The following is a 13,025-nucleotide window of genomic DNA, read 5'->3' as shown; positions in this document are numbered from 1 at the left end:
GCAAGGCACATCGGCCCCAAATAACCTGCCCCTTTGCCCCCACCTCACTGGGCTGAATATCCCCTGGGGACAGAAGCCCCAGAAGACAACACAACCTCCATTCCAGGCAGCGCATTTCACTCGTCCTCAGGTCTTGCACAGGTTGTCTGATGGGTCCATTAAAACCCGCCTACGTTATGGCCCGCGTGCTGCTCTGATGTGAGGAACCCTTCACCACCCCAGAGTTTGAAAGGTCACCTGACCCATTTCGGAGGGCTGTCCCAGTGACCACGCCCACCTCTCCTGCCAGCCTGGGACTCTGCCTGCAGAAAAAGAACAAGAAAGAACAAGAGTTGGTGATAATGTGAAGAAAAAGGAACCTTGTGTACTGATGCTGGGGATGAAAACTGGTGCAGCCATTATGGAAAACAATGTGGGGGATCCTCAAAAATTTAAAAATACAACAGTCATATGTTCCAGTAATTCCATTACTGGGTATTTACTCAAACAAAATGAAAACATTTGAAAAGATACGTTTATATTGCAGCACTATTAACAGTAGGCAAGATATGGAAGAGCCCGTCAACAGATGAGTGGATAAAAATGACGTGGTGTATATAGAGATATATAGAGATATCTAATAGACTAGTACTTGGCCAGAGAAAAGAATGAAATCTTAACATTTGCAACAACATGGATAAATCTAGAGGGTATACTACTAAATGAAATAGGTCAAAGAAAGACAAATATCCTATGATTTCAATCATATGTGAAAGTTAAGAAACAAAACAAAGCATAAAAGAGACCCAAAAAAAGAGACTCACAAATATAGAGAACAAACTGGTGATTACTAGAGGGAAGGTGGGTGGAAAGAGGGCATGAGACAATGAGGGTGTGTCATTTGAAAAGAAAGACAAAACTCTATCTGAAGTCAATATTATTGTCTATGTAGAAAACCTCAAATATCTTATATAAAGAAAAAAAAAACTATTGGAAGTAATGAGGAAATACCAAAACATCATAGGATACAAGGTCAATATAAAAAAGTCAACTATTTTCCTATATCTGAATAAAGAACTGAATTCCAAATTTTCAAATGAAAAAAATACTATTCACAATACACCCCTAAAAAGGGTACTCAAGTATAAAACCTAACACAATACATATATACAGGAAGACAAAACTGATGGAAGAAATCAAAGATCTAAATAAATGGAGATAGAGCTCGTATTCATCGGAAGCAAGACTCAATATGGCTAAGACGTCAATTCTTTCCAACTTAATCGATAAATTCAATGAAATCCAAATAAAACCTCACAGTTATTTTGCAGATAATGACAAGAAGATTCTGAAGTTTACACAGAAAGGCAAAAGATCTAGAAGAGCCAACACACTGGACACCTGGGTGGCTCAGGTGGTTGAGCATTTGCCTTCAGCTCAGGTCATGATCCCACAGTCCTGGGATAAAGCCCCGAGTCAGGCTCCTTGCTCAGAGGGGAGCCTGCTTCTCCCTCTGCCCTCTCTGCCTGTGACATCCCCTCATTGTGCTCTCTCTGCCAAATAAATAACATCTTTTTAAAAAGTTTTAAAAAAACAGAATAGCCAACACAACGTGGAGGAAAAATGAGAATTCACATCACCTGGTCTTGAGACTAACTATAAAGCTACTAGCCACCAAGACAGTGTGTTAGTGATGAGACAGACACACAGATCAACAGAACAGATTACAAGGACCAGGAATAGAGCTATCAAAATAAAGTCAAACATTTTTTGACAAAGGCACAAAGGGAATAAAAAGAGAAAAAATAGTCTTTCAACAAATGGTGCTCGAACAACTGAACACTCATGCAAAAGAAATGAAACAAGACACAGACCTTACACAAGTATTAACTAAAAATGAATCAGAGGGCACCTGGGTGGCTCAGTGGGTTAAGCCGCTGCCTTCGGCTCAGGACATGATCTCAGGGTCCTGGGATCGAGTCCCGCATCGGGCTCTCTGCTCAGCAGGGAGCCTGCTTCCTTTCCTATCTCTCTGCCTGCCTCTCTGTCTACTTGTGATTTCTCTCTGTCAAACAAAGAAATAAAATCTTAAAAAAAATAAAAATAAAAATAAATAAAAAATAAAAATGAATCAGAGATCTAAATGTAAAAATACAAGAATAAAGAATACAGGAGAAAATTCTCTAGGACACTGGTTTGGGTGATGGGTTTTTAGATTCAACAGCAAAAGCATAGTCCACGGGGAAAAGCATGCGTTGGATATTATTAAAAATAAAGTCTTCTGGGGCGCCTGGGTGGCTCAGTGGTTTTGGCTGCTGCCTTTGGCTCGGGTCATGATCTCAGGGTCCTGGGATCGAGCCCCGCATCGGGCTCCCTGCTCCGCAGGAAGCCTGCTTCCCTCTCTCTCTCTCTCTCTGCCTGCCTCTCTGCCTACTTGTGATCTCCGTCTTTCAAATAAATAAATAAAATCTTTAAAAAAAAAATAAATAAAGTCTTCTGCTCTGGGAAAGACATTTTTAGAAAATGAAAGGATAAGGCACAGACAGGGAGAAAATATTTGGAACACAGATATCTAATAAAGGCTTTGTGTCCAGCATCACAAAAGAGCTCTTAATGATTCAATAATAAGAAAAGAAATGACCAAATGAAAAATATGCAAAAGATTTGAACAAACTCTTCACCAAAGATATCAGGATAGCAAATAAATACACAAACACATCGATGCTCCACATCACTTCAGTGGGAATATGCAGACACCATGACACAGGTACTGGAATGGTTACATCAAAAATAATGACAGTGCCAATTTCAGGTCCAGAATCAGAACAACAAGATTCTGATTCGTAGTTGGTAGGAACAAAAACTGATACAGCAACTTTGTAGAAATAGTTTGGCAATTTCTTGCGAAGGTAAACATACATACATACATACATACATACATAACCAACACAGCAATTTCACACCCTATGTTTTTAAAAACTTATGTTTTAAAACCTACATGTGAATATTTCTAGCACCTTAATTCAAATGGTCCCAAACTGGGAGAATCAAGCATCCATGAGTTAACCACTCTGAAATCATGTATGCAACTCTGAAATCATGTATGTGTATTCTGAAATTGAACTATCAACCTACCACTGCGATGCACGTGCACCAGGGAGATGACAGTGCTCACACTCCTGGACGTGCTGCACTTCCACCTGCACTGAAGAGACAGAGGCCAGACGCTTTGGATGCTGCCCAGTAGGCCACGTCCCCTGAGCCTCGAAGCACCACCTGTAAAAACAAGGAGAGCATTCAGTCGAGGTCTCAGGACCCGCACGTGGGGAGACACAGTGTCACCCATGACGGAAGCAGGCCCCTCCGTCCCAGCAGGGAGTGCAGGTTCAAGGAGGCCAAAACCACAGGGCCCCGCCATCTGTCAAAGTCTTAGCATTGCTGCTGGAAGGCCTTCCCCTAAAGCATGCTTGGCGAATTGCCTGCCAGGAGTTCCATGAGGCTGATAAGGGCCTCTGGTCTTTCCTTGCTACAACATGTCTCATGGGCCCTGGTACTCAACAACAACAACAAAAAAACCCACGACTGACTACCTTCCTCTTCCACAACAACCCTTCCACTTCAGGGTCGTGGCTATGGCAGAGTTCACACTGTGCGCATTTTGCCCTGATAAACGCCAACCCTCCAATAAAGCACAGAGCAGAGAGTCAGGCTTGAGCACGCTGGTGACCTGGCCGGCTGCCTCCCTCCCTCCCTCCCTCCCTCCCTGGCTCCAGTCCTTTCCTATAAGCATCTGCCTGGGCCCTGGGACTCTGGCTGTGCCCAGGTGCCCCGGGCCCTGGGTACAGGCCGTCAAAAGGCAGCTGACGGCCTGCAGACTCCAGCCAGCCAGCCCTGTGCTCCCCTCAACCCAACCACCGTGGTGACCAATGTGGGCCCAGATGCCAGATCCAACTGCAGCCCCCGCCTTCCTGCTCAAACACAGGGTCGCCCCCGAAGCAAGGCACATCGGCCCCAAATAACCTGCCCCTTTGCCCCCACCTCACTGGGCTGAATATCCCCTGGGGACAGAAGCCCCAGAAGACAACACAACCTCCATTCCAGGCAGCGCATTTCACTCGTCCTCAGGTCTTGCACAGGTTGTCTGATGGGTCCATTAAAACCCGCCTACGTTATGGCCCGCGTGCTGCTCTGATGTGAGGAACCCTTCACCACCCCAGAGTTTGAAAGGTCACCTGACCCATTTCGGAGGGCTGTCCCAGTGACCACGCCCACCTCTCCTGCCAGCCTGGGACTCTGCCTGCAGAAAAAGAACAAGAAAGAACAAGAGTTGGTGATAATGTGAAGAAAAAGGAACCTTGTGTACTGATGCTGGGGATGAAAACTGGTGCAGCCATTATGGAAAACAATGTGGGGGATCCTCAAAAATTTAAAAATACAACAGTCATATGTTCCAGTAATTCCATTACTGGGTATTTACTCAAACAAAATGAAAACATTTGAAAAGATACGTTTATATTGCAGCACTATTAACAGTAGGCAAGATATGGAAGAGCCCGTCAACAGATGAGTGGATAAAAATGACGTGGTGTATATAGAGATATATAGAGATATCTAATAGACTAGTACTTGGCCAGAGAAAAGAATGAAATCTTAACATTTGCAACAACATGGATAAATCTAGAGGGTATACTACTAAATGAAATAGGTCAAAGAAAGACAAATATCCTATGATTTCAATCATATGTGAAAGTTAAGAAACAAAACAAAGCATAAAAGAGACCCAAAAAAAGAGACTCACAAATATAGAGAACAAACTGGTGATTACTAGAGGGAAGGTGGGTGGAAAGAGGGCATGAGACAATGAGGGTGTGTCATTTGAAAAGAAAGACAAAACTCTATCTGAAGTCAATATTATTGTCTATGTAGAAAACCTCAAATATCTTATATAAAGAAAAAAAAAACTATTGGAAGTAATGAGGAAATACCAAAACATCATAGGATACAAGGTCAATATAAAAAAGTCAACTATTTTCCTATATCTGAATAAAGAACTGAATTCCAAATTTTCAAATGAAAAAAATACTATTCACAATACACCCCTAAAAAGGGTACTCAAGTATAAAACCTAACACAATACATATATACAGGAAGACAAAACTGATGGAAGAAATCAAAGATCTAAATAAATGGAGATAGAGCTCGTATTCATCGGAAGCAAGACTCAATATGGCTAAGACGTCAATTCTTTCCAACTTAATCGATAAATTCAATGAAATCCAAATAAAACCTCACAGTTATTTTGCAGATAATGACAAGAAGATTCTGAAGTTTACACAGAAAGGCAAAAGATCTAGAAGAGCCAACACACTGGACACCTGGGTGGCTCAGGTGGTTGAGCATTTGCCTTCAGCTCAGGTCATGATCCCACAGTCCTGGGATAAAGCCCCGAGTCAGGCTCCTTGCTCAGAGGGGAGCCTGCTTCTCCCTCTGCCCTCTCTGCCTGTGACATCCCCTCATTGTGCTCTCTCTGCCAAATAAATAACATCTTTTTAAAAAGTTTTAAAAAAACAGAATAGCCAACACAACGTGGAGGAAAAATGAGAATTCACATCACCTGGTCTTGAGACTAACTATAAAGCTACTAGCCACCAAGACAGTGTGTTAGTGATGAGACAGACACACAGATCAACAGAACAGATTACAAGGACCAGGAATAGAGCTATCAAAATAAAGTCAAACATTTTTTGACAAAGGCACAAAGGGAATAAAAAGAGAAAAAATAGTCTTTCAACAAATGGTGCTCGAACAACTGAACACTCATGCAAAAGAAATGAAACAAGACACAGACCTTACACAAGTATTAACTAAAAATGAATCAGAGGGCACCTGGGTGGCTCAGTGGGTTAAGCCGCTGCCTTCGGCTCAGGACATGATCTCAGGGTCCTGGGATCGAGTCCCGCATCGGGCTCTCTGCTCAGCAGGGAGCCTGCTTCCTTTCCTATCTCTCTGCCTGCCTCTCTGTCTACTTGTGATTTCTCTCTGTCAAACAAAGAAATAAAATCTTAAAAAAAATAAAAATAAAAATAAATAAAAAATAAAAATGAATCAGAGATCTAAATGTAAAAATACAAGAATAAAGAATACAGGAGAAAATTCTCTAGGACACTGGTTTGGGTGATGGGTTTTTAGATTCAACAGCAAAAGCATAGTCCACGGGGAAAAGCATGCGTTGGATATTATTAAAAATAAAGTCTTCTGGGGCGCCTGGGTGGCTCAGTGGTTTTGGCTGCTGCCTTTGGCTCGGGTCATGATCTCAGGGTCCTGGGATCGAGCCCCGCATCGGGCTCCCTGCTCCGCAGGAAGCCTGCTTCCCTCTCTCTCTCTCTCTCTGCCTGCCTCTCTGCCTACTTGTGATCTCCGTCTTTCAAATAAATAAATAAAATCTTTAAAAAAAAAATAAATAAAGTCTTCTGCTCTGGGAAAGACATTTTTAGAAAATGAAAGGATAAGGCACAGACAGGGAGAAAATATTTGGAACACAGATATCTAATAAAGGCTTTGTGTCCAGCATCACAAAAGAGCTCTTAATGATTCAATAATAAGAAAAGAAATGACCAAATGAAAAATATGCAAAAGATTTGAACAAACTCTTCACCAAAGATATCAGGATAGCAAATAAATACACAAACACATCGATGCTCCACATCACTTCAGTGGGAATATGCAGACACCATGACACAGGTACTGGAATGGTTACATCAAAAATAATCACAGTGCCAATTTCAGGTCCAGAATCAGAACAACAAGATTCTGATTCGTAGTTGGTAGGAACAAAAACTGATACAGCAACTTTGTAGAAATAGTTTGGCAATTTCTTGCGAAGGTAAACATACATACATACATACATACATACATAACCAACACAGCAATTTCACACCCTATGTTTTTAAAAACTTATGTTTTAAAACCTACATGTGAATATTTCTAGCACCTTAATTCAAATGGTCCCAAACTGGGAGAATCAAGCATCCATGAGTTAACCACTCTGAAATCATGTATGCAACTCTGAAATCATGTATGTGTATTCTGAAATTGAACTATCAACCTACCACTGCGATGCACGTGCACCAGGGAGATGACAGTGCTCACACTCCTGGACGTGCTGCACTTCCACCTGCACTGAAGAGACAGAGGCCAGACGCTTTGGATGCTGCCCAGTAGGCCACGTCCCCTGAGCCTCGAAGCACCACCTGTAAAAACAAGGAGAGCATTCAGTCGAGGTCTCAGGACCCGCACGTGGGGAGACACAGTGTCACCCATGACGGAAGCAGGCCCCTCCGTCCCAGCAGGGAGTGCAGGTTCAAGGAGGCCAAAACCACAGGGCCCCGCCATCTGTCAAAGTCTTAGCATTGCTGCTGGAAGGCCTTCCCCTAAAGCATGCTTGGCGAATTGCCTGCCAGGAGTTCCATGAGGCTGATAAGGGCCTCTGGTCTTTCCTTGCTACAACATGTCTCATGGGCCCTGGTACTCAACAACAACAACAAAAAAAACCACGACTGACTACCTTCCTCTTCCACAACAACCCTTCCACTTCAGGGTCGTGGCTATGGCAGAGTTCACACTGTGCGCATTTTGCCCTGATAAACGCCAACCCTCCAATAAAGCACAGAGCAGAGAGTCAGGCTTGAGCACGCTGGTGACCTGGCCGGCTGCCTCCCTCCCTCCCTCCCTCCCTCCCTGGCTCCAGTCCTTTCCTATAAGCATCTGCCTGGGCCCTGGGACTCTGGCTGTGCCCAGGTGCCCCGGGCCCTGGGTACAGGCCGTCAAAAGGCAGCTGACGGCCTGCAGACTCCAGCCAGCCAGCCCTGTGCTCCCCTCAACCCAACCACCGTGGTGACCAATGTGGGCCCAGATGCCAGATCCAACTGCAGCCCCCGCCTTCCTGCTCAAACACAGGGTCGCCCCCGAAGCAAGGCACATCGGCCCCAAATAACCTGCCCCTTTGCCCCCACCTCACTGGGCTGAATATCCCCTGGGGACAGAAGCCCCAGAAGACAACACAACCTCCATTCCAGGCAGCGCATTTCACTCGTCCTCAGGTCTTGCACAGGTTGTCTGATGGGTCCATTAAAACCCGCCTACGTTATGGCCCGCGTGCTGCTCTGATGTGAGGAACCCTTCACCACCCCAGAGTTTGAAAGGTCACCTGACCCATTTCGGAGGGCTGTCCCAGTGACCACGCCCACCTCTCCTGCCAGCCTGGGACTCTGCCTGCAGAAAAAGAACAAGAAAGAACAAGAGTTGGTGATAATGTGAAGAAAAAGGAACCTTGTGTACTGATGCTGGGGATGAAAACTGGTGCAGCCATTATGGAAAACAATGTGGGGGATCCTCAAAAATTTAAAAATACAACAGTCATATGTTCCAGTAATTCCATTACTGGGTATTTACTCAAACAAAATGAAAACATTTGAAAAGATACGTTTATATTGCAGCACTATTAACAGTAGGCAAGATATGGAAGAGCCCGTCAACAGATGAGTGGATAAAAATGACGTGGTGTATATAGAGATATATAGAGATATCTAATAGACTAGTACTTGGCCAGAGAAAAGAATGAAATCTTAACATTTGCAACAACATGGATAAATCTAGAGGGTATACTACTAAATGAAATAGGTCAAAGAAAGACAAATATCCTATGATTTCAATCATATGTGAAAGTTAAGAAACAAAACAAAGCATAAAAGAGACCCAAAAAAAGAGACTCACAAATATAGAGAACAAACTGGTGATTACTAGAGGGAAGGTGGGTGGAAAGAGGGCATGAGACAATGAGGGTGTGTCATTTGAAAAGAAAGACAAAACTCTATCTGAAGTCAATATTATTGTCTATGTAGAAAACCTCAAATATCTTATATAAAGAAAAAAAAAACTATTGGAAGTAATGAGGAAATACCAAAACATCATAGGATACAAGGTCAATATAAAAAAGTCAACTATTTTCCTATATCTGAATAAAGAACTGAATTCCAAATTTTCAAATGAAAAAAATACTATTCACAATACACCCCTAAAAAGGGTACTCAAGTATAAAACCTAACACAATACATATATACAGGAAGACAAAACTGATGGAAGAAATCAAAGATCTAAATAAATGGAGATAGAGCTCGTATTCATCGGAAGCAAGACTCAATATGGCTAAGACGTCAATTCTTTCCAACTTAATCGATAAATTCAAAGAAATCCAAATAAAACCTCACAGTTATTTTGCAGATAATGACAAGAAGATTCTGAAGTTTACACAGAAAGGCAAAAGATCTAGAAGAGCCAACAGACTGGACACCTGGGTGGCTCAGGTGGTTGAGCATTTGCCTTCAGCTCAGGTCATGATCCCACAGTCCTGGGATGAAGTCCCGAGTCAGGCTCCTTGCTCAGAGGGGAGCCTGCTTCTCCCTCTGCCCTCTCTGCCTGTGACATCCCCTCATTGTGCTCTCTCTGCCAAATAAATAACATCTTTTTAAAAAGTTTTAAAAAAACAGAATAGCCAACACAACGTGGAGGAAAAATGAGAATTCACATCACCTGGTCTTGAGACTAACTATAAAGCTACTAGCCACCAAGACAGTGTGTTAGTGATGAGACAGACACACAGATCAACAGAACAGATTACAAGGACCAGGAATAGAGCTATCAAAATAAAGTCAAACATTTTTTGACAAAGGCACAAAGGGAATAAAAAGAGAAAAAATAGTCTTTCAACAAATGGTGCTCGAACAACTGAACACTCATGCAAAAGAAATGAAACAAGACACAGACCTTACACAAGTATTAACTAAAAATGAATCAGAGGGCACCTGGGTGGCTCAGTGGGTTAAGCCGCTGCCTTCGGCTCAGGACATGATCTCAGGGTCCTGGGATCGAGTACCGCATCGGGCTCTCTGCTCAGCAGGGAGCCTGCTTCCTTTCCTATCTCTCTGCCTGCCTCTTCTTCTACTTGTGATTTCTCTCTGTCAAATAAAGAAATAAAATCTTAAAAAAAATAAAAAATAAAAATGAATCAGTGATCTAAATGTAAAACTACAAGAATAAAGAATACAGGAGAAAAATCTCTAGGACACTGGTTTGGGTGATGGGTTTTTAGATTCAACAGCAAAAGCATATTCCACGGGGAAAAGCATGCGTTGGATATTATTAAAAATAAAGTCTTCTGCTCTGGGAAAGACATTTTTAAGAAAATGAAAGGATAAGGCACAGACAGGGAGAAAATATTTGGAACACAGATATCTAATAAAGGCTTTGTGTCCAACATCACAAAAGAGCTCTTAATGATTCAATAATAAGAAAAGAAATGACCAAATGAAAAATATGCAAAAGATTTGAACAAACTCTTCACCAAAGATATCAGGACAGCAAATAAATACACAAACACATCGATGCTCCACATCACCTCAGTGGGAATATGCAGACACCATGACACAGGTACTGGAATGGTTACATCAAAAATAATGACAGTGCCAATTTCAGGTCCAGAATCAGAACAACAAGATTCTGATTCGTAGTTGGTCCAGAATCAGAACAACAAGATTCTGATTCGTAGTTGGTAGGAACAAAAACTGATACAGCAACTTTGTAGAAATAGTTTGGCAATTTCTTGCGAAGGTAAACATACATACATACATACATAACCAACACAGCAATTTCACACCCTATGTTTTTGAAAACTTATGTTTTAAAACCTACATGTGAATATTTCTAGCACCTTAATTCAAATGGTCCCAAACTGGGAGAATCAAGCATCCATGGGTTAACCACTCTGAAATCATGTATGCAACTCTGAAATCATGTATGTGTATTCTGAAATTGAACTATCAAATAAATGAAATTCCGATGTTAGCTGGATTCTCACTGTTAGTGCAGGAGATTACAGACAAGCAAGGAGAGAAGGTTAGACTATTCCATCTGGTAATGCTTACAACAGTGTGAATACTTAGCTTACTACAGATACAGATGGTGACATACCAAAATATTTATAGACACGTTTATATACCTGAGTGAGTATACACATATTCCCTGTTCAGTTAGCTGAGAGCGTCTTTGAGCAATGACTTAACAGTCACAACAGACACAACTAGTTCCCCAATCTTGATTTCTCATACTATGCTCCAATGAAAAGAACCAGAACTACTTAGGGGGAAAAAATGGCTAATTCTATGGCAGGAAAGACATAAGATGTACCTGGAAAATCTACTGCCACAGAGTAAAATAGAAATACTCAAACAATAACCGGGTATGTCAATAGACACAGGAACCATCAGAATGTGCTTTTTAAAAAATTTATTTACTTGTTTTTGAGAAAGTAGGAAAAGGAGAGAAAGCATAAGCAGCAGGGAGGAGCACAGGGAGAGAGAGAATTTCTATTTATTTATTTATTTATTTAATAGGCAGAGATCACAAGTAGTCAGAGAGGCAGGCAGAGAGAGAGGGGGAAGCAGGCTCCCTGCTGAGCAGAGAGGCCGATGTGGGGCTCAATCCCATGATCCCGGGATGACGACATGAGCCGAAGGCAGAGGTTTTTACCCACTGAGCCACCCAGGAACCCTGAGAGAGAGAATTTCAAGCAGGCCCCACATTAAGCAAAGAGCTCAACGTGGGGCTGGATCCCAGGACCCTGAGATCATGACCTGAGCTAAAATCAAGAGTCAGACACTCAACCAACTCAGCCACCCAGGTGCCACTAGAAGATGCTTTACTAACCAACCTGGAACAACTTGAGCAACCAAAGGAACAAGGTATCATTGTACTAGAACCAAAATATAAAATAACTAGCCATGAATTCGTGCCGATATAAATGGATTAGTAAATAGGAGAGAACAGAAAATTCTCCTGTGCAGAATTCCTGATAATTTATGTACATAATTGTGTAGCTACTCCAACAGGAAGGAGGTATAGTGTAAGTGGTATAGTGTAACTGCCCACTTCCTTCCGAGGAGTACAGCATGAGGACAGAGAAAACAAAGTAATAAGTCATGTCCAGAACACTAACCCTTGATATGATAAGACCAAAGGACATTTTATCTCTGTGGTCTTCCTCCAAGAAACTCGTAACCTCAGTCTAATCATGAAAACAACAGCAGAGAATTCCCAATTGAGGGACATTCTCCAAAACACCTAACTGTACTCCTCAAAACTGCCCAGGTTATCAAAAACAAGGGCAGTCAGGGCGCCTGGGTGGCTCAGTGGGTTAAGCCACTGCCTTCGGCTTGGGTCACGATCTCAGCGTCCTGGTATCGGGCCACGCATCGAGCTCTTTGCTCACCAGGGAGCCTGTTTCCTCCTCTCTCTCTGCCTGCCTCTCTGCCTACCTGTGATCTCTCTCTGTCAAGTAAATAAATAAAAATCTTAAAAAAAAAAAAAGAAAAGATATTTAAAAAAAAAAAACAACAACAACAAGGAAATTCTGAGAAATTGTCACAGCCAAGGGCAGCCTAAACAAACGACAAAGTGAAAGGTGGCATTCTGAAACAAAATACCTGCATGGGGGAGAAAACACCAGGGTCAACTATCAAAAGACAAATCACATCCCATAAAATAATAGTTTACAACCCATATAATGGACAAGCACTTGTATCCATAATCTAAAACAGCCAGACACTGAAGAAGAAGAAAAACAAAAAAAGCCACAAACCTAAGAGCAAAATGGGCAAAATATGAACAGAGGGTTCACAGAAACGTAAATACACCTTTCAGATACATGAAAAAATACTTAACTTCACTCATACTTAAGAAGCTTACAGAGATAAACTTCATAAAATGCCATGTTTCTCTTTCCACTACCAAAATTCCAGAAGTTGAAGCACATGTTCTATGGGAGAAGCTGTGGACAAACAAGCACGGATGCAGTTTCGATGGGAGTGACACAAAATGATACCACAATCCTGAATGAGCGAGTTATCAATTCTATGCACCCGTTGACCTGGCAGCACACTTCTAGGAATTTATCGGATAGAAAAAACCTATATGTACAAGGTCATTCACTAGAA

The sequence above is a fragment of the Mustela nivalis genome, assembly GCF_964662115.1.
Source record: "Mustela nivalis genome assembly, contig: HAP1_SCAFFOLD_2135, whole genome shotgun sequence".
Taxonomy (NCBI): domain Eukaryota; kingdom Metazoa; phylum Chordata; class Mammalia; order Carnivora; family Mustelidae; genus Mustela; species Mustela nivalis.
This window is presented reverse-complemented; position numbering follows the sequence as displayed.